This window comes from Microcaecilia unicolor, chromosome 10, assembly GCF_901765095.1.
Source record: "Microcaecilia unicolor chromosome 10, aMicUni1.1, whole genome shotgun sequence".
Lineage (NCBI taxonomy): Eukaryota > Metazoa > Chordata > Amphibia > Gymnophiona > Siphonopidae > Microcaecilia > Microcaecilia unicolor.
The window spans coordinates 19,291,786-19,319,402 of record NC_044040.1 but is presented as its reverse complement, the minus strand read 5'-3'; the positions used below and the strand labels follow the sequence as shown (position 1 = coordinate 19,319,402).

Below are 27,617 nucleotides of genomic sequence, written 5' to 3'. Positions count from 1 at the left end.
GGCTGAGGGGGGGGCTCCCGCCCACAGCTGGCTCCTGCTCAAAATAGCTTCTGGGACTTCCAGTAGAAGTCTCTTGAGATTGGAACCAGCATGAACATGTCCAAGACCGAGCTCCTTGTCTTTCCTCCTAAACCCACTTCTCCTCTTCCTCCACTCTCTATCTCTGTTGATAACACCCTCATCCTCCCCGTCCCATCTGCCCGCAACCTCGGAGTCATCTTCGACTCCTCCCTCTCCTTCTCTGCGCATATCCAACAGACTGCCAAGACCTGTCGCTTCTTCCTCTTCAACATCAGCAAAATTCGCCCTTTCCTCTCTGAGCATACCACCAGAACTCTCGTCCATGCTCTCATTACCTCTCGCCTTGATTACTGCAACTTACTCCTCACCGGCCTCCCACTCGGCCATCTATCCCCCCTTCAATCCGTTCAGAACGCTGCTGCACGTCTTATATTCCGCCAAAACAGATATACTCATATGACCCCTCTCCTTAAATCACTTCATTGGCTTCCGATCAGATATCGCATACAATTCAAGCTCCTCCTCCTTACCTACAAATGCACTCAGTCTGCGGCTCCTCACTACCTCTCCACCCTCATCTCCCCCTATATTCCCGCCCGCAACCTCCGCTCACAGGACAAAGCCCTTCTCTCGGTACCCTTCTCCACCACTGCCAACTCCAGGCTCCGCGCATTCTGCCTTGCCTCACCCTATGCCTGGAACAATCTTCCTTTACCCATACGCCATGCCCCCTCCCTACCCATCTTCAAATCTCTGCTTAAAACTCACCTCTTCAATGCTGCCTTCGGCGCCTAACCGCTCGAGAAATATAAAATGCCCCAATCTATCCACCCTATCAGATTAACTGTTCACTCGTCCTCTAGATTGTTCACTTGTCTTTAGATTGTTCTCTTGTCTTTTAGATTGTAAGCTCTTTGAGCAGGGACTGTCCTTCTATGTTTGAATTGTACAGCGCTGCGTAACCCTAGTAGCGCTTTAGAAATGTTTGCTAGTAGTAGTAGTAACAGGCGCGACTGAGGAGCGCTCCTGCCTGTACCAACTCCAATCTCAAAACAGTTGCCTCTTGACCTCCAGCGACAGTCTCTCAAGACTTCAGCTGGAAGTCATGAAAGCCATTTTGAGCAGGAGCCTGCCACGGGCTGGAGCAAGTAGAAGTTGCTCCTGCCCCTACTAGCAACTGCTTTACATTACTTATTCAAACATAAAAATATATATATATTTCCTGTGCTTGGCATCTTTTAAATGTTCCTCCGCTCTACTCCATGCATTATAAATTTCTGAATAAGGGCAACCATATACCTGTTACAAATAATAAATTCTCTCGTTACGGCAAGTGTCAGCATGGGCTACACATTGGGAACTCCAATATCGATTTGCATTACGGCTCTATGTCCCCCCTCGTCGGGCATTTCACATGGGGCTATCCCCAGACGGGGCCTGCCCCAAATGCAAGGGGAACGGAGCGACATTAGGACACATGTTCTGGAACTGCCCGAGAGTCACTCGCTTCTGGTCCAGTCTACTTAGTCAAATTGAGAACTTATGGAAGGCAAAATGGAGGTGCGTGCCCCTATTACTGTTTGGTAAGCCGGAACTTAGCAGGCCTGGGCCTAAGGGCTATGTGGCCTTTGTAAAGAGAGCTACTATGATGGCAAAGAAAACCATTCTAATAGACTGGCTGGAGGTCACAGGACCATCGAGTCAGACATGGCGAACCCAAATGATAAATCTCATGAGGATGGAAAGGTTACAGACAAAGGAGCAGCCGCGCCCGGAGTTTGACCCTTTTATGGATAGATGGAGCCCGTTCCTGGTAACGCTGTCCTCCGAATCTAGAAGTCAGCTATTGAACATGTAGTAAGGAAGAGGACGATATTCATTATGTCTGTCTCATATCAAGGTGGGGTAGGGAAGGGGTAGGGGGGAGGGGAGAGGATAGGGAGTTAAGTTGTTAAAATGATGGTATCAGAACCTATAGAATTGCCTGTAAGAATTGTTGCTGTTTATGTTACCAATAAAAATGATTTAAATATAAATTCTTAGCACGTTTCAGGCACTGTGACACATGCAAAACTATGTAATAAGAACCGGAAGGATATACAGAAGAGATACGCATGAGGGTCTGGACTGAAGCAGACCAATCTGTACAATAAAGTTTTAAAAAAAAAAAAACTCAAGCATGGGACACACCATACAGAATTGATCAGCAACTCCAAGGGAGAAAGATCAAAAGCAGAATGCGGCTGCAAAATTGCATGCGCCCTTTACTACAGACAAAAAAAAAAACTGAAATAAACCATTAGAAGAAATGCAGTAATAAAAATCAAGAGATGAAAAAAAGGTGAAAGTTGGCATTGGCTTCAGAATGTGCTTTTGGTGACAAGTCACGGTGCAATATTCAGAACTCTGGAATGTGTTATGCTGCTCTGACTTTGTGGTCAGATTTCATTAGCTTGCCAATTTAGTACCATTTCTTTACCCTCTTAGTTACTGCACAGGGAAAACGGCCTTTGAGGCTCCAGCTGTTCTATCCCTGGGTGACAAACAACCTGCCGGTTATCGCCTGATGTCCTGAAAAGATACAGGGGGGGGGGGGGTGTTGGCGGGGAGGGGGACACAAGCCACATTGCAAGTTTAATCAACCGGTTCCACCCGCGCGGCAATTTAAGAGGGCAAAAAAAGTGATTTTAACCAGTCAACTGAGCAAATACAGCCTGGAAGCCGTACAGCAAAGAGACTCATCATCAGAACACCAGTTTTCAAATCTCATTCAACATTGGTTGCACGCGCCACGTTTGACTCATTCCCAGGGGTGGACCAGACCGAAGCAACCGCAAAAGCTAAACTGGAACGCAACTGCTCTCTGGCCCTGCACACAGCACTTTAAACAGCTGATAGCTAATACTCTTTTTATGTGTCAACGTTTTTATTGATGACACTTCAAAACAGAAATCACATTCTACATTCTGAATATACAGAGACACATTCCGGGTCAAGTAAACAAGTGAATCAGTGTGCTACTAACAGTCGTCAAGTTTTTATTATTTTATCTCCCCCCCCCCCCCCCCCTCCCCTCCCTCTATGTGTTCTTCAACTTTTAATTATGTTTCAAAGTTTTTATTGATGATGCCACAGATTAACACAATCATTTGATTAAGTACATAACAGTTGTAACTTTGTCAGTCATATGTACACTAATCCGCGGTCATTATCATCAAATTTGATTTACAATTTCCTTCCCAATTCCCCCCTTCCCCCGCTTAATACTGTCTTTAACATAATCCTTGTATCAAAATAGAACAATAAACAACAATGAACATTACCCGCTATCTGCACTTTCCAAGAATAATAACTTGTATTTGTATCGCGGTTAACCCCTTATCTAATATCTCCCTCCCTTTCATCCCCTTCCCCCCTCCCCCCTTTTATCATGAAATATTCCGCATTCACTTCATGAGCCATTCAGTTACATCTCCCACTCACTCCTGTGCTACGGTGTTGGTTAAGTTGCTCTGCCTTATGTTGTGTTACTGAACTCTAGTTGCCATTATCCTCTCCCTCCTTTATGGTCCCCTATGTGGAAAATGTATTTAATATTGCACTTCTCGCTTTATGGGATATACTTTGTAAGTACTTGGTCCAGATGGAGATAAACTTCCTTCTTTTCTTGGAAGTGCCCTGGGCTTCCCTGGCTTCCCATAGCATCAATTCATGAAACCTATTTCTCCAATGCCAGAAGGAGGGTGGTACCACCTGCATCCAGTGTCTAAGTATACATTTTTTCCCCACGGCATAAGCCTTGCATATCAATTGTTCCAAATTCCTATCCGAAATCCCGTAGGCTGTCCTTCTATTTAAAAGTGCTCCTCTCCAGGATGGGAGTATTTTTTGATCAATGATGCTCTCAAGGTATTTATGCACCCAGCTAATACTCTTTTTAAAAACCACTCAGTGCTACAGAACAGTTTCCTTTTTCTTACTTATTTACACCTGAAAAAGTAATATACTATTCAGAGCCCTATGCAGAAGAATTCAATATGTTAATTGGCCCAACTGCAACAATTACTAGAGATTCGCATGACTGAGATGCTGTTAGAAAAAAAAAAAAAAAAACGATCATTCTAGGATCCTAATCCACATGGAGGTAAACTGTGAAGGGTTATAGGGGGGGAAAAAATCATCTATACAGGCCCACACTTCTATTGAGAAAAGATCAATTACTGCAGAAAATTTCTACATTCCTTCTTTATCACACTTCTGAAAAATTATTACTAGAGTCAGACAAACGGAATCCGTGACCAACACGTCAGAAACAGAAGCTGAATATGAAACTGTCCCCGTTCTCCCCAACCCCCTCCCCCCCCCCCCCCCCAGTGGCAACTCCCTTTTCGGGCCTAATTTTCACTGGTGGGCAATAGGGACACCATTCGCTCCTGGGCACACCCAGCTCAGAAAATAGTTTCCAGGACTTCCAGTGTCAATCTCGCAAGACTGCCGTGGGAGGTCACAGCAGCCATCTTGAGAATGGAACCAGCATGGGCAAGATCGATCCTCACTCACTCTTGTCCATGCCAATTCCAATCTCAAAATAGCTGCCAGAACCTCCTGTGGCAGACTCGCGAGATTGCGGCTGGAAGTCCGGGCGTGCAAAGGAGCAGGAGCGAGTGGAGACTCTTCATCGAAAGACCTGTCTTCTTTTGGGGGGAGCTGAAAGTGATTACGAGAGGGGATTAGAGCTTCAGTTTTAGCCGAAAATGCACTGGCATTTTCAACCAAAACCTGAACCCGAACTTGGGGCCACAGTTTTGCTGCCAAATCCAAAACTGAAATTTGGTTGGCCTCTAGTCATTAGTATGACACCAAGGAGGTAATTCTATATATGGCACCCTAAGCTAGGCGCCAATTGAGCACCCAACTGTAGGCACACAAGCGGGAGATAACGGTAAAACTGCAGATATGCACATAAGTCTATTGAAGCGCTATTTTATAACTGGGCATATACATAACATAGTAGATGACGGCAGAAAAAGACCTGTATGGTCCATCCAGTCTGCCCAACAAGATAAACTCATATGTGCTACTTTTTGTGTATACCTTACCTTGATTTGTACCTGTCCTTTCCAGGGCACAGACCGTATAAGTCTGCCCAGCACTAGCCCCGCCTCCCAATGTGCACAACTGCAAAGGGAATGCTCCCATAGGAGGGGAATGGGCAGTCCCACTATTTTAGGGTACGCTTTATAGAACACCCCCACTTGCATGCACAACCGTAGCATATAGGTATGCCCATTTCCACCAGCCACGGACAGGACATAAGTGGTTGAGTCTAAAACTAAATGTCAACTTACACTAGTATTCTGTAACAGACTACATGCGCTAATGTGTCATTACAGAATACGAGCTGAGAACCCTAATTTTAGCTGCCTACGTTTGAACGTCCTTTATTGAATTGACCCCCAAGTGAATGGTTTTACAATTGTTTTAGCCAGTATGTTGTGGTGGAGAGGATATAAATTAGCAGGTGCAAACTAATTTGAAGTTGGGTTTAAGTGTTTGTAAAAAAGGAAGGGGAATGTTACCGTTGTCAACGGACATCATATGTTTTGAAAAATTTGGTACAATCTCAGTTGTTCATCTTGCACATAATTAAAAATTCAACCATAAATTAGAGGGAGGAAATCCTCAAGTAGTTTCGAATGGAGGTTCATCATACCAGATCCCCTACCCTAGTTCCAACTCATAAGGATAGTCATACTGGTCAGACCAATGGTCCATCTTGCCCAGCATCCAGCTTCCAACAGTGGCCAATCCAGGTCGCAAGTACCTGACAGAAACCCAAATAGTAGCAACAAGCCATGCTACAAATCCCAGGGCAAGCAGTGGTTTCCCCATGTCCATCTCAATAACAGACTATGGACTTTTCCTCCAGGCACTTGTCCAAACCTTTTATTAAACCCAGATGTTACCACATCCTCTGGCAATGAGTTCCAAAGCTTAACTATTCTGAATGAAAAAATATTTCCTCCTATTTGTTTTAAAAGTATATCCATGTAATCTAGAGTGTCCCCTGGTCTTTGTACTTTTTGAAAGCGCGAAGAATCGATTCATTTTTACCAGTTCTACACCATTCAGGATTTTGTAGACCTCAATCATATCTCCCCCCGCCCTTAGCAGTCTCTTTTCCAGTAGAAAGCCCAAAGGAGCAGGATGAAATTGCTGGATCAAGAAGCCTAGATTGAAAAGATACATGCTGTGAAAAACATATCTAATTTATAAGAGTATAGGGTCTGCTGCTGACTTCTGCCATTCTTCCCCAAATAGGATTCTATCATACTAAAAAAGGTTGTGCTGAAAAGGCAACAACCATGATGTCATGAATAGATGCGGCAAGCCCCCAACTCCCAGAAATCTTACTCTACAACCCCATTATTCTGTTAAAACTATATATCACCCCTCTAGCTTTCCATAGCTCACTTTAGACCGTCACCTAACAACAATTCATGCCCAGCCAGCAATATTTCCTCCACCTCTGCCATACTAACTCTTTCATTGGGGCACACTGAATTACATCTTCACCTCATCTCTTTTGTACAAATGGATTACGATGGGTCATTTTTTATATGAATAAACACATTTTTTGGTATCCTCATTCGTTCTCCTCACTTTTTTTGTTTCATATCTCACGGTTCCGTGAGGGTTTGCTCCTCCTTTTCGTTGTGGTTATGATGTTTTGAGCATGTTTCAGAGACAAGTGCTTTTTATAAGTCAAAATAATAAAAATATTTTCTTTCATGGAGATCTTTAATTTGTTTAAACATAACAAAATGGGCTATAAGCCCCTAATGTATTGGATTTCTTATATTTTGTCCTTGTGATGACTTGAACTGTGCCAAAACTGGAATAGTGCGACAGAATAGAGTTCAGTAACATCCAAAACTTATTAACGTTATAATTGTGTTCACATTTGGGTAGTAACTGAGAAAATGCTGTTGAAAAATGACGAACAAATAAACATTACAGAACTGGAAAATGTCACATTTAGGCCGACTTTGGACTTCTGCAAGAAGGTAGCTCTGTCCTCATTACTGAATATCTCTCTTTTAAATAGTAATAAACAATATTAAGTGCATTTTTATAATATACCACTGCATTCCACAAAACAAAAGGAGCAAGTTCCTACAAACCATTTTTCTCTTTTGATCTAGGCACAGGGGGAAAAAAAGATTTTAAATGCTCCCTAAGTTTCAACCTAATTCATGTTTAATGTGGGATATAAGTGCTATAAAATAAGTAAATAAATAGAAAGAAACTCTGAATGTTGAGCACTCAATCCTCATAACACGTCATCTGTTTTAATGGCTCTTTACCAGGAGAAAAAAAATCTCTGCGTGAATATATTACATGATAGGAGTCCCCATAACCATCCCCTCCAAATCACACACAGATTACGATTTATAACAAATTACTACTCTACCTATGAAAAGTTATTCCACTATTATACTTCCTGTGTGTATATCCATATGCTGCAAAAGCTGGCATATTTGAAAATGTAAGTGAGATTAAATAAAAATGTTACCAACAATAAAGAACGATAACGCGGATGCAGCAGCTCATAGGTTTGTTTGCTTTTTGAGTGTACGCAGAATGACAGCTGTGTGGGATAGGGAAAACAGAGACCAAGCTAACTGGCTCCCACTTTTTTGATGTCATGCTATCTCCTGTTCTCAATCAAATCTCTTTGTACACTATAGTGGATGCCATCTTGGAAAAGGGGTGTGGCCATGGTATCACTTCCTGATATCACCGAAAAGGGTGGGGTTTGGGGGTGAGGCTATAAAAAGGGGTGGGTTTGGGGCAGTGAAATGTAAATAGGGTGAAGCAAGAAGTAAGGCTATTCAAAGGGGTGGGGCTTGGGCTGGGTCAAAATATCATATCCACTGACATTATAGGAGGCAGTGTGTGGGCAGGGCAGGAGCAGGGATGTCATCAGAAGTAGCAGGGTGTGGGTATGGTTTGGGCGTGTCCACTTCTGATTGACTGAGAACCCGGAAGTGGGTGTGTCACCTGTCAAAATCAATGAATTTTGACAAATGCCAGTGAGATTCACTACTGTTGTGTCATCTATTAATAAAAAAAATTGTTGAAACAAGACGCTTGCATTAGGAAACGGCTCTAACACACAGTAACTGCATCAGTCCCTTAGTGCAATATTTCGTTTTCTTTTGTTTTTTCAGAGGGGGCACCTCTCCCCTCTCCAGTCGGTTCAAAACTCTGCTGCCCGTCTCATCTTCTGCCAAGGTCGCTTTACTCATACTACCCCTCTCCTCAAGACCCTTCACTGGCTCCCTATCCGTTTTCGCATCCTGTTCAAACTTCTTCTACTAACCTATAAATGTACTCACTCTGCTGCTCCCCAGTATCTCTCCACACTCGTCCTTCCCTACACCCCTTCCCGTGCACTCCGCTCCATGGATAAATCCTTCTTATCTGTTCCCTTCTCCACTACTGCCAACTCCAGACTTCGCGCCTTCTGTCTCGCTGCACCCTACGCCTGGAATAAACTTCCTGAGCCCCTACGTCTTGCCCCATCCTTGGCCACCTTTAAATCTAGACTGAAAGCCCACCTCTTTAACATTGCTTTTGACTCGTAACCACTTGTAACCACTCGCCTCCACCTACCCTCCTCTCTTCCTTCCCGTTCACATTAATTGATTTGATTTGCTTACTTTATTTATTTTTTGTCTATTAGATTGTAAGCTCTTTGAGCAGGGACTGTCTTTCTTCTATGTTTGTGCAGCGCTGCGTATGCCTTGTAGCGCTATAGAAATGCTAAATAGTAGTAGTAGTAGTAGGGGAGCCTGAGCTTTAAGACCCTCCTATTAACACACAATGTTTTCGGGCAGGGCTGCTTTAAACATAGAAACAGAAAACTGAAGGCAGATAAAGACTATATGGCCTACCCAGTTGGCCCATCCATGCCATCTATCCCTTCCTCGGCTCCTGTCCACTTATGTCACAGGTATTTAAACATCTTCCCTCTCCCGCCTTTCTTCCAAAGTATATATATTAAGATCTTTAAGTCTATCCCCATATGCTTTCTGAGGACCATATGCTTTACGACAAAGCCTGATTTTAGGCTTTTTCCTCTTGAAGCACTTGTACTGTATGTGCTTGTTTTATATTAGCTCACATCTTTTTCAGTAGTTGATCAAGCTGATTTACATTCAGGTTATTTCCATACACTCCCAGTTTATACCCGAGACAGCGCATGCAAATCCCTCTACTAAATATTTGTTGTGGATATTTATTTATTTATTTTTGTTACATTTGTACCCCGCGTTTTTCCCACTCATGGCAGGCTCAATGCAGCAGGCAATGGAGGGTTAAGTGACTTGCCCAGAGTCACAAGGAGCTGTCTGTGCCGGGAATCGAACTCAGTTAAGTCCACCACCCTCACCACTAGGCCACTCCTCCACTGTTGCTACTATTTGAGATTCTACATGGAATGTTGCTAGTGCAATAGCAACATTCCATGTAGAAGTCGGCCCTTGCAGATCACCAATGTGGCCGCGCAGGCTTCTGCTTCTGTGAGTCTGACGTCCTGCACGTACGTCAACAGAAGCCTGCGCAGCCTATTCCACTAGCAACATTCCATGTAGAATCTCCAATAGTAGCAACATTCCATGCAGAATCTAAAAGAGTATCTATTTTATTTTTGTTACATTTGTACCCTGCGCTTTCCCACTCATGGCAGGCTCAATGCGGCTTACATGGGGCAAAGGAGGGTTAAGTGACTTGCCCAGAGTCACAAGGAGCTGCCTGTGCCTGAAGTGGGAATTGAACCCAGTTCCCCAGGACCAAAGTCCACCACCCTAACCACTAGGCCACTCCTCCACTGTTGCTACTATTTGAGATTCTACATGGAATGTTGCTATTCCACTAGCAACATTCCATGTAGAGGTCGGCCCTTGCAGATCACCAATGTGGCTGCGCAGGCTTCTGCTTCTGTGAGTCTGACGTCCTGCACGTACGTGCAGGACGTCAGATTCACAGAAACAGAAGCCTGCGCAGCCTTCTACATGGAATGTTGCTAGTGCAATAGTAACATTCCATGTAGAATCTCCAATAGTAGCAACATTCCATGTAGAATCTCCAATAGTATCTATTTTATTTTTGTTACATTTGTACCCTGCGCTTTCCCACTCATGGCAGGCTCAATGCGGCTTACATGGTGCAATGGAGGGTTAAGTGACTTGCCCAGAGTCACAAGGAGCTGCCTGTGCCTGAAGTGGGAATCGAACTCAGTTCCCCAGGACCAAAGTCCACCGCCCTAACCACTAGGCCACTCCTCCACAACCAGGTTTGGGAACCACTGCTCTGACAAGCTACTCCTCCACTTTGTAAGAGCACACCTGAGCGAACAATGTCAGAATCACAGAAGAAACATGCATTTGAAGAGTATTAGTGACTGTTACAGGTAACATGAGAAAGCCCTTAAGACAGTGCCAGTCACCCATCAATAATAAAATGTGCACTTTTTCAAGAGACTGGTGCAGCCGGTGTAAAACAAGCCAGTTTTAATCAAAACAGAAAAGCAATATCTGGTGTGCATGAAGGGGGGGGAGGGGGGAGAGGACTGAAAGGCTGACGAATCAATAAGCATAGTGACAGCAACAATTTACTGAAGGATAGGGTACTGCACCAGCACCCTCGGAATAATCTGCAATATCTCAGGAGCCATCCCCTGTAGATTCGGACAGATGCTGTGCTGTATGAAATGAATGACTGCAGAAGAAACATCACAGTCGTGTATCACCACAGCTGGTAGTGCATGTCCTTCCTGCAGTTCTTCCCTTCTGGCGTTACAAGGGATATGCTTTCTCCACAGTTCTCAATTGCACTATTAATTTATAAGGCAGAAAATGCAGCCTTTCATTGTAAATGCAGAAAAGGGCTGGTTACAGAAGCAGGTGCTGTAACCGTCGCTTTTATGTCAGCATTAAAGACTTTTTTTGCCTTAGCTTTTGGGGAGGATTGAGGTGATGACTTGGGTTAATCATAAAGGAATCCTGTGCAGAAGAAAGGGATCCTCAGGAGCTTAGCCTAGAATGGGTGGCAGAGCTGGTGGTTGGGAGGCGGAGCTAGTGTGGGCAGACATATATGGTCTGTACTGGGGCTGGTGGTTGGGAGGGGGGACTAGTGCTGGGCAGACTTATACGGTCTGTGCCAGAGCTGGTGGTTGGGAGGCGGGGATAGTGCTGGGCAGACTTATACGGTCTGTGCCAGAGCTGGTGGTTGGGAGGCGGAGCTAGTGTGGGCAGACATATACGGTCTGTGCTGGGGCTGGTGGTTGGGAGGGGGGACTAGTGCTGGGCAGACTTATACGGTCTGTGCCAGAGCTGGTGGTGGGAGGCGGGGTTGGTGGTTGGGAGGCGGGGATAGTGCTAGGCAGACTTATACGGTCTGTGCCAGAGCCGGTGGTGGGTGGCAGGGTTAGTGTTGGGCAGACTTATACGGTCTGTGCCAGAGCTGGTGGTTGGGAGGTGGTGTTGGTGGCTGGGAGGCGGGGATAGTGCTGGGCAGACTTATACGGTCTGTGCCAGAGCCGGTGGTGGGTGGCAGGGATAGTGCTAGGCAGACTTATACGGTCTGTGCCAGAGCTGGTGGTTGGGAGGCGGAGCTAGTGTGGGCAGACATATACGGTCTGTGCTGGGGCTGGTGGTTGGGAGGGGGACTAGTGCTGGGCAGACTTATACGGTCTGTGCCGGGGCTGGTGGTTGGGCGGCGGGGATAGTGCTGGGCAGACTTATACGGTCTGTGCACGGAAGAGGACAGTACAAATAAAAAAAGTAGCACATATGAATTTATCTTCTTAGGCAGACTGGATGGACCGTGCAGGTCTTTTTCTGCCGTCATCTACTATGTTACTATGTAATCAGGTATGCCACTACAACTGTTTTGATTTTTTGTTTACTTGGAAGAGTTTAAATGTGTTCGCTTTTTTTTTTTTTTTTGTAACGTGCGCAAGAACAAATATCCAAAGAAGAATCTAGCATAGGTCCACCATTATACAACTGTAATTTTTAAAGTCTTTTTTTTACTAACAGGCAGATCAAAAGCAAACGCCAGCGCTAGAGGCTGCTAGCGCCCCATGATCAGAGCCCTCGAGCGCGTGAAACAACACGCTCAAGGGCTCTTTGCCCAAGTAGCATGCTAATGAATGCTAAACAGAGCTTAGCGCATTCATCGCCCAATAATCAGCCGTCAGTGTGCCAAAATTTGGGTCGCTGGCCGCTGCAAACCCTACGCCAGCTCCGAGCTGGCGTTAGGGTTTGCAGATCATCGGGGAGGAATGGTAAGCCCTGTCCAGCATGCAGTTGCCCCTGTTCCCCCCCCCCCAAAGCAAACCTGGCAACAGGGAGCTGGAGGTCCAGGGTGTCTCCGGTCCCCCCCACAATGACCCCCCCCCCTCCAGGTTCAGGGAGGGCTGGAGAGCCCAAACCCGCAGAAAATGGTCCCTGGTGGTCCAGTGGCCACCGGCCAAACCGCCTCCCTCCCTGCCTCCCTCCCAGCGAGCGATGGGGGGGGGCTGGAGGTCCGGCGGACCTCCGGTCCCCCCGACAATCCCATCCCTCCAGGTTCAGGGAGGGCTAGAGATCCAGTGGGTCTCCAGCTCCCCCAAACCCCCAGAAAATGGTCCCTACTGGTCCAGTGGCCGTTTGGTGCAGGCTGTGTGTGATTTGTGGCATGATAGCCAAGGTAGATATATGCATGCATGTTCTATCTGGGGGAACTATTTACAAGACTACCAAAAGAGGCTCCCATAGTAAAGTTGCAAAAGTATTATAGCATTTAGTCATTCAACATGCATGCTGCCACCCTACGTATTTTTTTAAACTCCACACAGCACAGTTCCCTGTATCCCATATGGGGTAACCTTATGATTAGAAGTACAATATGCTACAAGACTGGGAAGAAGCTGGGAAGGTCAGTCTCAGGTGATGCTTGCAAACTATACAGCTGTAACCAAAAGGAACTGTTGTATACTATGTCAAAGGAAAGGAGAGTGCATATGCAAAAACACCCTTCAAAAAAGTTATGGGATTTTGAAGGACTTTTAGTCACTCAGGAGTTTCCAAGAATTTAACTAGAAAATTCCCCCATTTTCCCAATTTTGGCCTTTTTTTGTTATAATTTCTGAAAATTTCTGCTACTGTGATCTGTTGTCCTGGGGGGTCATTTTCTTCCTTCATATTGCTTTCCTAGTAATCAAACATTTTACAATATGCTAATTGAAATGATTTTCTATGATGTTTCGAATGCTTATTTGAAAAATGGGCAGCTGTGTTTGCTGAAGAATGAATTGAGATGTTGGATCAATAGTTAAAATGAGGATTCTAAAATTCCTTCCAACCTTCCTAAAAAAAAAAAAACACAGGATGCAGCCATACCCCTCACTGCAACACTTACGCAAACAGAATAGGGAGGAAAGAGAAAGAAAGAAAGAACTAAAGACATTCGTGCTAATATTTTCACACCCAGGCTAAAAAGAAACCCATGGATTTATGCTCGTGTGTCTCTGAAAGATGCTCAGACGCCTTTACAATATTGATCAAGCAGCTCCAGCACTAACATGACTTTTTCCGACCCCTGCCCCATGGCACCCCTTCCTCCTGTTCACAACGCCACTCACAGAGTACATTAAAAGCATATCCATCTGCACTTAGCACTGGGCACATGCTGCTTCCCTGATTGAGCTCCGCTTGTAAGCCTGTGACCTAGCAGCTACACCAGAGGCTGTAACAATCAGTTCTGTTACACAAATGCACGGCTGAACTGCTGCGCTCCTTGTAACTAATTTAGTGAAGATGAGACGCTGATGAGTTCATAGCTTCATCTCCCATTAATCTTTCATTGCGGTTTGTACAAGGCACCGCCGATAACGGCAAATAAAGCATTAGCTTCCACCCTGCAACTGCCCATTTCAATCACAGTTTTGTATTCCTCTCCCCCAACCCCAAATGCCCTTAAATCAAAAAGTGCAACTCTAAGCACGCCAGACACAAGCATAAAGAATATTCATACTGAAAAATGTTTCCTGCAGTTCTGTTTCTCAGTTGGATGAAAAATAAAAATCCTTACTCTGCACGCCAACCCGGTGCTATACAGCAATCTTTGATTTTCTAATTAACAGCCTGATGTAATAAACTCTAATCTCAGTGCAGCAGTCTACTTCCGGTTTATCATAGACTAGCCGTTAAGCCCGTTAAAACGGGCGAGATTTCCAGCTACCCTCCTCGCCGCCGCTTCCTCCCCCCTCCGTGCCGGGCCCCCTGCACTGACCTGACAGCGCCTCTCACCTCCGTGTGAAAGCACTGTAGGCAGCAGCAGATCGCTGGAGTGTGCAGGACGTGAAGAGGAAGGAAGAGCGGGGCAGAGACCAGCGCTGAAGAAGGCTTCAGCTGGCGGGGGTTGGGGACCCCTGCCAGCAAAACCAGGGGACCGGATAAAAATTTTTTTTTGGGGGGGGGGGGCCCAGGCCCCCATCGCCCCACCTAGCTACGCCACTGTCAAATGAGTGCATGAGCACAGCTAACAGCAAAAGCAGTATCTATTTGATAACTAAAAAGCAATTCCAGTTTTTGGTGCAAGCTCCATGGGCGCAGTGTGTTCCCCCGTATTGAGTGAACTCCACTCTGGTCAGGGAGGTTGAGTGCTTAGTTTAGCACCCCCAACCATTTTGAAAAATTAACTTCCACAGCGACAATATGCACTCACCGCTCAAAATAAATCAACACGGCATAAAACTGAAATACAATGTATAACCTGTTTAACACTGTCAAGATAAAGGGCAATAAATAATCACTGAGAAATCAATCAAGGTTGGACGATTTTTCCTGCTCATTGGAAAAGGGAAAGCAGAACTGTGTGTGTGCAGCAAAAGTAATTCTTTAAATCCAAGGGCCGAGGCACATCTGTGCACTCAGGGAAAGGTAGATTAGACAGGCTTTATGATAAGGATTTGTCATTGTAACATGATTGATGTTACATTTGCTTGTATGCTCTGTTTTTTGTTTTGCCTATGTATCGTGATCCACAGATGTGCGGGATATAAATGTTCTAGATACAAATTAAAACATCCTCAAATATTTTATATTCGTAAACAAAATCCAAGGGCAGATGGCATATTTCCCTCATCTGTACATATTATATTTAGGAAATGCAAAGTTCTTTAAACGAAATTATAGCAATATCCTGAAAAAATATCTTAAGAGGGTTCAAAGTTTAGAATGAATGTGATCCCCCAGGGAATGGAGTGGAGGAGTGGCCTAGTGGTTAGAGTGGTGGACTTTGGTCCTGGGGAACTGGGTTCGATTCCCACTGAAGGCACAGGCAGCTCCTTGTGACTCTGGGCAAGTCACTTAACCCTCCATTGCCCCATGTAAGCCGCATTGAGCCTGCCATGAGTGGGAAAGCGCAGGGTACAAATGTAACAAAAATAAAATAGATACTATTGGAGATTCTACATGGAATGTTGCTACTATTGGAGATTCTACAGTGGTGGAAATAAGTATTTGATCCCTTGCTGATTTTGTAAGTTTGCCCACTGACAAAGACATGAGCAGCCCATAATTGAAGGGTAGGTTATTGGTAACAGTGAGAGATAGCACATCACAAATTAAATCCGGAAAATCACATTGTGGAAAGTATATGAATTTATTTGCATTCTGCAGAGGGAAATAAGTATTTAATCCCTCTGGCAAACAAGACCTAATACTTGGTGGCAAAACCCTTGTTGGCAAGCACAGCGGTCAGACGTCTTCTGTAGTTGATGATGAGGTTTGCACACATGTCAGGAGGAATTTTGGTCCACTCCTCTTTGCAGATCATCTCTAAATCATTAAGAGTTCTGGGCTGTCGCTTGGCAACTCGCAGCTTCAGCTCCCTCCATAAGTTTTCAATGGGATTAAGGTCTGGTGACTGGCTAGGCCACTCCATGACCCTAATGTGCTTCTTCCTGAGCCACTCCTTTGTTGCCTTGGCTGTATGTTTTGGGTCATTGTCGTGCTGGAAGACCCAGCCACGACCCATTTTTAAGGCCCTGGCGGAGGGAAGGAGGTTGTCACTCAGAATTGTACGGTACATGGCCCCATCCATTCTCCCATTGATGTGGTGAAGTAGTCCTGTGCCCTTAGCAGAGAAACACCCCCAAAACATAACATTTCCACCTCCATGCTTGACAGTGGGGACGGTGTTCTTTGGGTCATAGGCAGCATTTCTCTTCCTCCAAACACGGCGAGTTGAGTTCATGCCAAAGAGCTCAATTTTTGTCTCATCTGACCACAGCACCTTCTCCCAATCACTCTCGGCATCATCCAGGTGTTCACTGGCAAACTTCAGACGGGCCGTCACATGTGCCTTCCGGAGCAGGGGGACCTTGCGGGCACTGCAGGATTGCAATCCGTTATGTCGTAATGTGTTACCAATGGTTTTCGTGGTGACAGTGGTCCCAGCTGCCTTGAGATCATTGACAAGTTCCCCCCTTGTAGTTGTAGGCTGATTTCTAACCTTCCTCATGATCAAGGATACCCCACGAGGTGAGATTTTGCATGGAGCCCCAGATCTTTGTCGATTGACAGTCATTTTGTACTTCTTCCATTTTCTTACTATGGCACCAACAGTTGTCTCCTTCTCGCCCAGCGTCTTACTGATGGTTTTGTAGCCCATTCCAGCCTTGTGCAGGTGTATGATCTTGTCCCTGACATCCTTAGACAGCTCCTTGCTCTTGGCCATTTTGTAGAGGTTAGAGTCTGACTGATTCACTGAGTCTGTGGACAGGTGTCTTTCATACAGGTGACCATTGCCGACAGCTGTCTGTCATGCAGGTAACGAGTTGATTTGGAGCATCTACCTGGTCTGTAGGGGCCAGATCTCTTACTGGTTGGTGGGGGATCAAATACTTATTTCCCTCTGCAGAATGCAAATAAATTCATATACTTTCCACAATGTGATTTTCCGGATTTAATTTGTGATGTGCTATCTCTCACTGTTACCAATAACCTACCCTTCAATTATGGGCTGCTCATGTCTTTGTCAGTGGGCAAACTTACAAAATCAGCAAGGGATCAAATACTTATTTCCACCACTGTACATGGAATGTTGCTATTCCACTAGCAACATTCCATGTAGAAGGCTACGCAGGCTTCTGTTTCTGTGAGTCTGACATGCAGGACGTCAGACTCACAGAAGCAGAAGCCTGCGCGGCCACATTGGTGATCTGCAAGGGCCGACTTCTACATGGAATGTTTCTAGTGGAATAGCAACATTCCATGTAGAATCTCCAATAGTAGCAACAGTGGAGGAGTGGCCTAGTGGTTAGGGTGGTGGACTTTGGTCCTGAGGAACTGAGTTCGATTCCCACTTCAGGCACAGGCAGCTCCTTGTGACTCTGGGCAAGTCACTTAACCCTCCATTGCCCCAGGTACAAATAAGTACCTGTATATAATATGTAAGCCACATTGAGCCTGCTATGAGTGGGAAAGCGCGGGGTACAAATGTAACAAAAATAAAATAGTTGTCTAAAAGCATGCATCTGTAAACATTAACCATATCTCATTTAACCATTGCATTGGTTAATTTCCAGCCTGTCACTGAACTTGAATTGTTACAGAGATACTGCAAATAAAGCAGGAACAGATTTTCTCATTTAGTTTTGTCATGCAGAGTTTAAATGGCTGTATCGGTTCTAGAAAAAAAATATATAAATCTTCTTTTAAAGCAATGTTCAGTGCAAGACCTAGGGGCCTTTGATGGCACATGGAGACCTCTGGAGTGGCCCCTATCATCTTTCGGTGGGGGGGGGGGGGGGGGGGGGGGGGGGGGGGGGAGGGTGTTCTGCTACTATCTGCCTCCCTAACCAAGCTCACGCAAAGGGGAAAGTAGATGGGGGAATAGCCACCTGCTTGAATGACAAGACATTCTACCTTATCCAGTATGAGTGGTTATCCTTACACCAGTGGCGTTCCTTTTTTTATGGTTTATTGGGTCTTAGCAATTGTAAACTGTCTTGACCTGCCTATCGGAATAGAACGTATAGCAAATTCAAACATATCTTAATAGACAAAGAGAATACATTTCAAAATGCACACCTCCTTGAGGATACCCCTCCCCCCATGAAAAGCTTGAAGGTAGGGCTGGTGGGGATGGATGGATGACTGACACATCCTGGTCAACAGTGTTGCGGACCACGTGGTGGCTCTCCTTCAGCTCATTTGGATCCAAAGTGGCCCCAACTTAAAAGTTAGTGAAGACCATTACTTTAGACTAACATGGCCATTATGTGGCCATATCATTTTGGCTTTTATGTGCACAAGAAAATATTTTGAGGGGAAAATGCAGATGTCTGGAATTAGAAGTTAAGAAGTGAGTAGAAGACGGTGGTGATTAGTACTGAGGACTGCTTCCAATATATGATGTCCTAGTTCATCAAGGTCATAGACAATGGAAGAAGTGTTTTGAATCAAGCCCAGAATTAGACCTCTATTCTGAAGTCCCAATCGGGGCCAGCCCAAGTCTATCTGATGTATCTCCCCTTCCCTATATATACCCCTTCCCCAAGGTCAATGGTTCCCAAACCTTGTCCTGGAGGCACCCCAGCCAGTCAGGTGTTCAGGATATCCACAATGAATATTCATGAGAAAGATCTGCACACATTGCCTCCACTGCACACAAATCAATCTCATGAATATTCATTGTGGATATCCTGAAAACCTGACTGGCTGGAGTGACTCCAGGAATAAGTTTTCAGAACCACTGCCCAAGGTGTTCAGTTTCTGATCTCCCTTTCCTCTCCTCCTCCCTGCCAGACCTACCTCTTATCCAGTGCATTATTTCTAGCAAAAAAGGTGCCGGTACTCAAACGTCAGACCATCCTTCAGGGATGGGGGTGATCACTGAGGGACCCACCTCACAATAGCCAGGCTCCCTGCAACCAGTCACAGAATCTATGACAACAAGGCAGAACTGGTGTGTAGAGCCTGAGCTCTTTCCTTAAAACTTAGGGACCATGGGTCAATTTTAGTAGACAACAGAAAAGGTGCCGGTACTCGGTACCCCCTCAAAAAAAGCCCTGCTCTTATCACTGATGTCACTGCCACACCTGGCCCTGCAGACTAAAATCGAGTCTACATGACCGGAGGGGAGTCTTGAGCACATGCCCGTAAGACTGATGTGGCCTGTAATGTCCTGCCCCCTCCACACTTCCTGTTTGAGAGGGCGGGATGCAGAATGCCTTGCGTGCATGCATGTGTTCAAGGCTGTGTGCCTGCCACTGAATTCTTTCCTGCTGCCTTTTGACTGCTGCATTGCAGTACCGCCTCTGCAATTCTGTCGCCTTAGGTGGAGGCCTAGTCCATCAAGTGGTAGGTCCAGTCCTGGATCTAATAGAAGGAAAAATTTTATTGCGGAAAATGCAGACATGGGAAGAGGAGATGGAAGAGCAAATTCTTCTGAATGCAATTCATGGAGCCATATGTTAATTCTAAGGATTTTTTTTTTTTTAAACAATTCATAGCTGGCTCCCAGAAAACCCAAATGCGAAAACTGCAAACTGTGATGTTGACTGTTGATACTAAAGGGTTGTAGAGAAATTATGTGGTAAAAGAAGATGAAGGTATCGTCATTTAAAAAGATGTTCAAATTGTACATAATTGTGAATGCAATAAAGTAACATGAACACAAAAATCACATTTCTTTCTCCAATTACAACACACTCTAGATTCATCGTTTCTACATTAAGGAACTCTTTTTCCAGTGGAAAAAGCACTTAAATTCTTTACCGGTGACAAACACATCTACATTTCTTCTGAGTAATCAACAAGACTTTTCAGCAATCAATATTGTGCCTTGACATTACACAATCTTTTCACTGGTCTTCTGAAATGCTTCAGTGCCTTTCCTGATTCAGCCACACTGCCCTGCTTGAATCTGTTTTCTTTTTCAAGAAGTCGCCCTCAAAATAAGTAGTACTGGAGTGCCAAAAAGTGGTCCATGAATGAGAATTTTATTAATTTGATTTTCTACATCTAACAAACTTCAAGCATGGCGTCTTTAAAAATGTTTTGAGAATTTGCCGAGAAGTCTCAGTGTGCTGCTTCGGCTAGGAAAGCGAATAGAATGTTGGGTATTATTAGGAAAGGTATGGAAAACAGGTGTAAGGATGTTATAATGCCGTTGTATCACTCCATGGTGCGACCTCACCTTGAGTATTGTGTTCAATTCTGGTCGCCGCATCTCAAGAAAGATATAGTAGAATTGGAAAAGGTGCAGCAAAGGGGGACTAAAATGAAATCGGGGATGGGACGACTTCCCTATGAAGAAAGACTAAGGAGGCTAGGGCTTTTCAGCTTTGAGAAGAGATGGCTGAGGGGGGACATGATAGAGGTATATAAAATAATGAGTGGAGTGGAACAGGTGGATGTGAAGTGTCTGTTCACGCTTTCCAAAAATACTAGGACTAGGGGGCATGCGATGAAACTACAGTGTAGTAAATCTAAAACAAATAGGAAAAAATTTTTCTTCGCCCAACGCATAATTTAACTCTGGAATTCGTTGTCGGAGAACATAGTGAAGGCGGTTAGCTTGGCAGAGTTTAAAAAGGGGTTAGATAGTTTCCTAAAGGACAAGTCCATAAACCACTACTAAATGGACTTGGGAAAAATCCACAATTCCGGGAATAACATGTATAGAATGTTTGTACGTTTGGGAAGCTTTTCAGGTGCCCTTGGCCTGGATTGGCCGCTGTCGTGGACAGGATGCTGGGCTCGATGGACCCTTGGTCTTTTCCCAGTGTGGCATTACTTATATACTTATGTACCATTTTGCCAGGCACCGAAGTCAGGCTCACCAGTCTATAATTTTCTGGATCTCCTGTGGAACCTTTTTAAAACCAGCGTAACATTGGCCACCCTCCAATCTTCCGGAACCATGCTTGATTTTAAAGATAAATTACATATTACTAACAATATTTCTGCAAGTTAATTTTTCAATTCTATCAGTACTCGGGGATGAATACCAGACCAGTCCAGGAGATTTGCTACTCTTTGATTTGTCAAATTGCACCATTACTTCCTCTAGGTTTCGACAGATTTCATTCAGTTTCTCTGACTCGTCAGCTTTGAATACTATTTCTGCCACCGGTATCTCTCCAAAATCTTCCTCGGAGAAGACTGAAGCAAAGAATTCATTTAATCTCTCCGCTATGGCTTTCTCTTCCCTAAGTGCCCCTTTTATCCCTCGGTCATCTAGCGATCCAACCGATTCTTTTGCTGGCTTCCTGCTTGTAATATACTCAAACTCCCTCTTTGCCTTCCTTATCAACACTTTTCATTTGACTTGACATTCCTTATGCTGTTTCTTATTATTTTCAGTCGGTTCCTTCTTCCATTTTTTTTGATGGATTTTCTTTTAGCTCAAATAGCTTCCTTCACCTCACTTTTTAACCATGCCAGCCGTCGTTTTGTCTTCCTTTCTCATTTTTTAATACATGGAATATATTTGGCCTGGGCTTCCAGTTTTTTTTTGCTTGTTTTTTTTTTTTTTTTTTTTTTTGGGGGGGGGGGTTGGTATATAGTAAGGCAGTTATACAGATAGTTTTAGGGGGTGAAGCAGTTTGTACAGGGTATTTTTTTTGGGGGGGGGGGTCGGAGAGTAAATAATGGGGAGAGGCAGTTCAACTGCTGTTTCACTATTTAAGTTTCTATGCTACAGAAGCTGGAGCTCCTCCCATAGAAATCTACTGGCTTATTTCTCTGGAACCCTCAAATCTAAGGCCCATTTTCAAACTCAGTGGTTTTGTTTTGTTTTTACTAGTTTTCCCCCACATGCCAAGTTTCATGCTATTCCACTACAGGTTTGCAGTTACTTTGCCCCCAGACCTGCTCCCAGGGGATGTTTTATCAGCCTCCAGAAGTACTAACTATAAGGTAACTAAACGCATCCTAAGAATTCTTACCTAGATCTTGCAGTACAGTTGCTACAAAGCTACATGGCTTCTGCACTGGTGTTTACTGCTATTACAGAAATTCTAGGTTACAGAGAAGCGTTGCTAATTTCACAGTCTAACAGTTTATATTCTTTGCAGTGGAACAGCAGCTCAACCCAAAAACAAGATTCCTTGGAGAGGCTAACAGTGAACTACAGCATTGACAACAAAGTCTAGAAATGGAGAGTGTGTCGCGGAGAAAGGCTTGTTCAGAGCAGAATGGCACATCTTACAAAAGTTGAATTCTGGTAACACCTGCAAGTCATTACTATATGGAAGAGAAGGCTGAGACGAAACGAGTTTGCAGCCTTAGATCATGTCGCGGATGACAGGCATCTATCCCTTTATAAAAATACACACTCTTAGCCCTATAGCTGGCACATTTCGACACCCCCAATGTTAACCTCCTTCTCTATTATCTTTAATTATCTCTGTTGTTTTATACGTTGCATATTTGATTACTATCTTATTATTACATTGTTTAATTGTATTTTACTAACTGTAGCCTGCACTACGGTATTGTGTAAGCCACATTGAGCCTACAAACTAGTGGGAAAATGTGGGGTATAAATGTGTTAAATAAACAAACAAACCCATTCTGACTTATCTTGAATGGCCATCTATTAAGTAACAGAATACATGAAGGCGGCTCCTTGGCAAGAAGGCTGAGGCACACTGGAAGGTCAGTGCAAGGACGTTTGCAGTACAATTGTCCATGCTTCCCTGTTGTGTAGTTTTCCTGTCATACCTTTTTTTCTTTTTTTTAAATTTATGACAGGTAGGTTCTCATTTTGATTTCATTATAAACCTTTCAATCTTTGTCACAGACTCCCAACTTCAATTTAAGAGTACTGGGGGGGGGGGGGGGGGGGGGGGGGGGGGGGGGAGAAAAGGACAGCTGCATATATTTTACTTGTTACAAAAAAAAAAAAAGAGCACCCCCATCCCACCCCCCCCCCCCCATAACATATAGAACTAGGCTGTCTTACATAGGCAGATTTAAGAACTTTACACTTAAACCGATTGCCAACAACGTCTTACAATCCAGATAGGATTTACAGGATCATGACTTCCATGAGCAAGTGATAAAGATCTGGGATGTTTCTTACCAACTGCCAACAACTGGAAAGCTTTACCTTCACTTGTGGAAGCTTAGTTTAATGACCTACTACTAAACAACTTGCATTTTAGTCTGTTCCCGGGGCTACGGACCATCTATTACCCACTTTTCCCTTTCTTCCTCTCCCGCTCAACTGCAGCAGTCTTTCTATTCTTGCTAAATACATTAACGGTTCCACTCCTTTATGACCACTGATGCTTTTCTTTGAACATCAATCTCACCTATAACCTTGTGGAACAGAGGAAAGAAAACACTCTGTATTCCAGCTCAGGCAAGCTATAGTGGCACAATTGCAAATCCATTGAGCCTAAAGCTTCTAAGGTTTTTTTTTTCAGGCACTCTAGAATCTCTTACCTTCACACATTTCAACGAGAATTTTGAAACAATTTCATAACTCTTAAAATAAACGTGCTGCTACCTTTTCCTGTGTGGGGCGCCATTGTTCGTGCCAGAATGAGCTGAAGCAGAAAGGCACGAGGTCAGGGATGGCAAGCAAGCAGATTAAACGCACATCCCATAAGCTGTCTTCTAAAATATCAGTTCCCTGAGTGGATTTTTACTACCGTGTTTCCCCGAAAATAAGACACTGTCTTATATTAATTTTTGCCCCCACCCCAAAATGCGCTAGGTCTTATTTTCAGGGGCTGTCTTATTTTTCGGGGAAACATCAGGGTTGGATCGGGGTTGGCCTGCCCGCCCTCCGTCGCTCCCGGAACTAACCTTAACACGCCTCCTTTCACCTTCGCAGCAAGCAGCAGCAGGGCAGGCCACTCTTTCCTTCCGTGTCCCGCCCTCGCCTGACGTAACGTCCGCGAGGGCGGGGCACGGAAGGAAGGAGGGGTCTGCCCTGCTGCTGCTTCCTGCGAAGGTGAAAGGAGGCGTTTAAGGTTAATTCTGGGAGCGACGGAGGGGGGGGGGCCCAGCAACCTCGGGTGGGGGGGGGACGGCCCAGGGGCGGCCTTGTCCGGCTCTCGGCGGCCCTGCTTTCAAACAAAAATTTGCTAGGTCTTATTTTCAGGGGAGGCCTTATATCTACTAATTCAGGAAAACCTCTACTAGGTCTTACTTTCGGGGAAACAGAGTAGCATTAAGAATTGGAAATTTAAAACCAGCATAATTCCCTTTCTCACCCCAACCCTCACTATTAGCAGTTGTAGATTAACGGCACTGTGTAGGAACACAGCCAATCAATTTTAAACGAAGTGCTGGATGGAGGAGATTTGCAAGCTGTTCCATCAAATGTGCAAATATAGGCTTTTCTGGAACATAAAACTTACACCACTAATGGGCTGTTATGATTTGGCTTCCAAGTTAAATGAATAGCTTAAAAGGAAACTGCATCTACCATACACTATGTAATCTTTTTAAAAATGCACAAGGCCATCATTAATATTCACTCTAATTCAATTAAAAATGTTAACTTTAGAGGAATTTGGTTTCAATTCCCCCCAGACGTTTGGACACGGCCATGCGAGTGCCACAAATAGCATTTTACACTAGTTCATGCAGGGTGCAATATCACTCATCACATGGAACACACATAGCGACCAATTTGATCCCAGCATGTTCCACATAGTTTGCAGGCTTGCAGAAATAGTTGATCCTAAGAGTTGAACAAACAATTATAGGAAAGCAGCTTGAAGAAACTCAAACTTACACTACACTGGAGTGCACTGCAAAAAGTTCATAAGAGTTGCATCTTGCATTAATTAAAAATGCCACCTTTAATCATCATTAATCTGATCTCTTGCCTGTCAACAGCAGATATGTTGATAAAAATGAGATACAGTCACAAAAGAGAGGGTATATTAGCATACAAGCATACAACACAAACAAAAAAAAAAGCAACACTAGGCCTTCAGGAAAGAGATAATAGCCGTCCTTTATTGTGAAGGGACCCGACACGGGCCAAAAAAAAAACGATTTTTCAACAGACAGCGCCTGACTGGATTGAGTGTACATCTAGCGGTTGCTGGCATTTTATTGAGAATGTTAGATCACTTCTGTTTATGTTCTGAGAAGATATACTTTGACCCCCGAGGCAGGCGCTTGCGCGCCGAAACACGGCCCGTGTCAGGTCTCTTCACAATAAAGGACGGCTATTCTCTCTTTCCTGAAGGCCTAGTGTTGATAAAAATGAGATAGACAGTCTGGGTTCTGATTCACAGACAGTTTGAATGATTTCGATCTTAACATAGCTAATGTGAATACATGCAGTCCATACTCCATGTGCCCATCTACCAGCAGGTGGAGAAAGAGATTACTAAGAAAAACTTTATACAAACTCGAATTGCATGAACTTTGTGCCTAGAAACCAAACCAGAGCAGTGTAGAAAAGATTTTGGAACTAAAGGAAAGAAAATTAGCAGGTAAGTTCATAAGAACATATGAATAGCCATACTGGGTCAGACTAATGGTCCATCTAGCCCAGTATCCTGTTTCCAACAGTGGCTAAACCAGGTCACAAGTACCTGACAGAAACCCAAATACTATAAACATTCCAGGCTACGAATCCCAAGGCAAGCAGTTGCTTCCCCATGTCTGTCTCAATAGCAAACTATGGACCTTTCCTCCGGGAACTTGTCCAAACCTTTTTTCAACCCACATACACTAACCGCTGTTACTATATCCTCCAGCAAAGATTTCCAGAGCTTAAAAATTCATTGAGTGAAAAAATATTTCCTCCTATTTGTTTTAAAAGTATTCCCATGTAACTTCATTGAGTGTCCTCTAGTCTTTGTACTTTCTGAAAGAGTGAAAAAAAAATTGATTCATTTTTCTACACCACTCAGGATTTTGTAGGCCTCAATCATATCTCCCCCTCAGCTGTCCCTTTTTCAAGCTGAAGAGCCCTAACCTCTTTAGCCTTTCTTCAAATGAGAGGAGTTCCATCCCCTTTATCATTTTGGTCGCTGAACCTTTGAGATATGGCGACCAGATCTGAACCTAATACTCAAGGTGAGGTCACATCATGGAGCAACACAGAAGCAATCAAAGTATTCTCAGTCATATTTACCATCCCTTTCCTAATGATTCCTATCATCCTGTTTGCTTTTTTGGCTGCTGCCTCACACTGGACAGAAGACTTCAGTGTATTATCTACAATGGCACCTAGACATTTTTCTTGGGTGCCAACACCCAAGGTGGACCATCAGGTAACTATGATTTGGATTAATCTTCCCAATGTGCATCACTTTACATTTGCCCACGCTAAATTTTATCTGCCATTTGGATGCCCAGTTTCCTAAGGTCTTCCTACAATTTTTCAAAGTCCACATGTTTTAACAACCTCAAATAGTTTTGTCTCATCTGCAAATTTACCTCACCCATCGTTCCAATTTCTAGATCATTGATAAATATGTTAAGTGGTACCGGTCATTTCTCGTCTCCAAAGGATCAGTCCGTACATGTGGAATGTAGAAGAGCAGTCCTCAAGTTGGGGGGGGGGGGGGGAACATGCCATTCCCTCTATAAGAACTGAAGCTCCAAAGGAAGCTTCTGCCCTGGCTGCCACATCCAAGTGATAATGCTTAGAAAATGTACGAGATGTAGACCCTGTGGCAAGCCTTCACATTTTTCATCAATAAAAACTGTATAGGCTTCTGCAAATGAAGTAGAATGTGGTCCAGTAGAATGAACCTTGAACCACTGAGTGAGTCTCCTGCCCAGAAACGAGTGGGGTTTGTTCCTGTCCCAAAAACATCACTAGACTACTATGCCTTCCTAAGCTAGGCCTGGGAAGGGCCTATGGATGGAATGGGGGGGGCCCTGAATGTCAGGTTTTGGTCTGGTTTTGGTGCTGAAACCAAAACCAAAATTTGGTTGGCTTCTATTTTTAACCAACATACAATATAGGCAACCTTAGAAGCACAGAAATTTTTTTTATTGGGTTCTGAAAGCAGAATGAAAAGATGATCAGAACGTCTAAAGTAATTGATGATCTCCAACTAATGCAAACAATCCTTCTGACATTAAGCAGACACAAGGAAGAAAATTCAGAATCATAATCCTCCTTTCAAAAGAGAGCAAATACAGGTTGATGGACATGAAAAGCAGAAATCACCTTAGGAAAGACGGCAATTTATGAATTGTAAAGCCAGCATCTAAAAAAAAAAAAGAAAGGGACCTGGAGCACCCAAATTTGTCTGGCTGAGAAAATAGTGACTAAGAAAACTGTTTTTTCAGCACTGGAGGAAAGGCATGTGATGATCGTCATTAGTATATCTCCTTCCTGCTGTTTTTTCAAGAACTCATTATTCTATCGAGAACCTACCATTTCAAGGTTCATGTGAATAACATTTATTACGATGAATGATATCTCTGAGATTTTGCCCCTGATGCAGCCCTTCTTGGGCGAAACACGGCCTGTGTCGGGCAATAAGTCTGGTATTTGACATCATCAATAAATTTTTGACAAAGGTTGTACAGAAACTG

At 44.1% G+C, this 27,617-nt stretch overlaps 1 protein-coding gene and 1 long non-coding RNA gene across 2 annotated transcripts in view; both read right to left on the bottom strand.

The window, feature by feature from the left end:
* The window catches only part of SND1 (staphylococcal nuclease and tudor domain containing 1), a 1,412,868-nt gene that overhangs the window by 1,241,420 nt on the left and 143,831 nt on the right, over window positions 1-27,617 (bottom strand). The window lies entirely within an intron of this gene.
* On the bottom strand, window positions 117-27,469 carry LOC115479280. Its single transcript, XR_003943642.1, has 3 exons — window positions 27,358-27,469; window positions 10,392-10,398; window positions 117-127 (listed from the first exon to the last, which is right to left on the bottom strand). It is a non-coding gene; the product is annotated as an uncharacterized LOC115479280 (long non-coding RNA).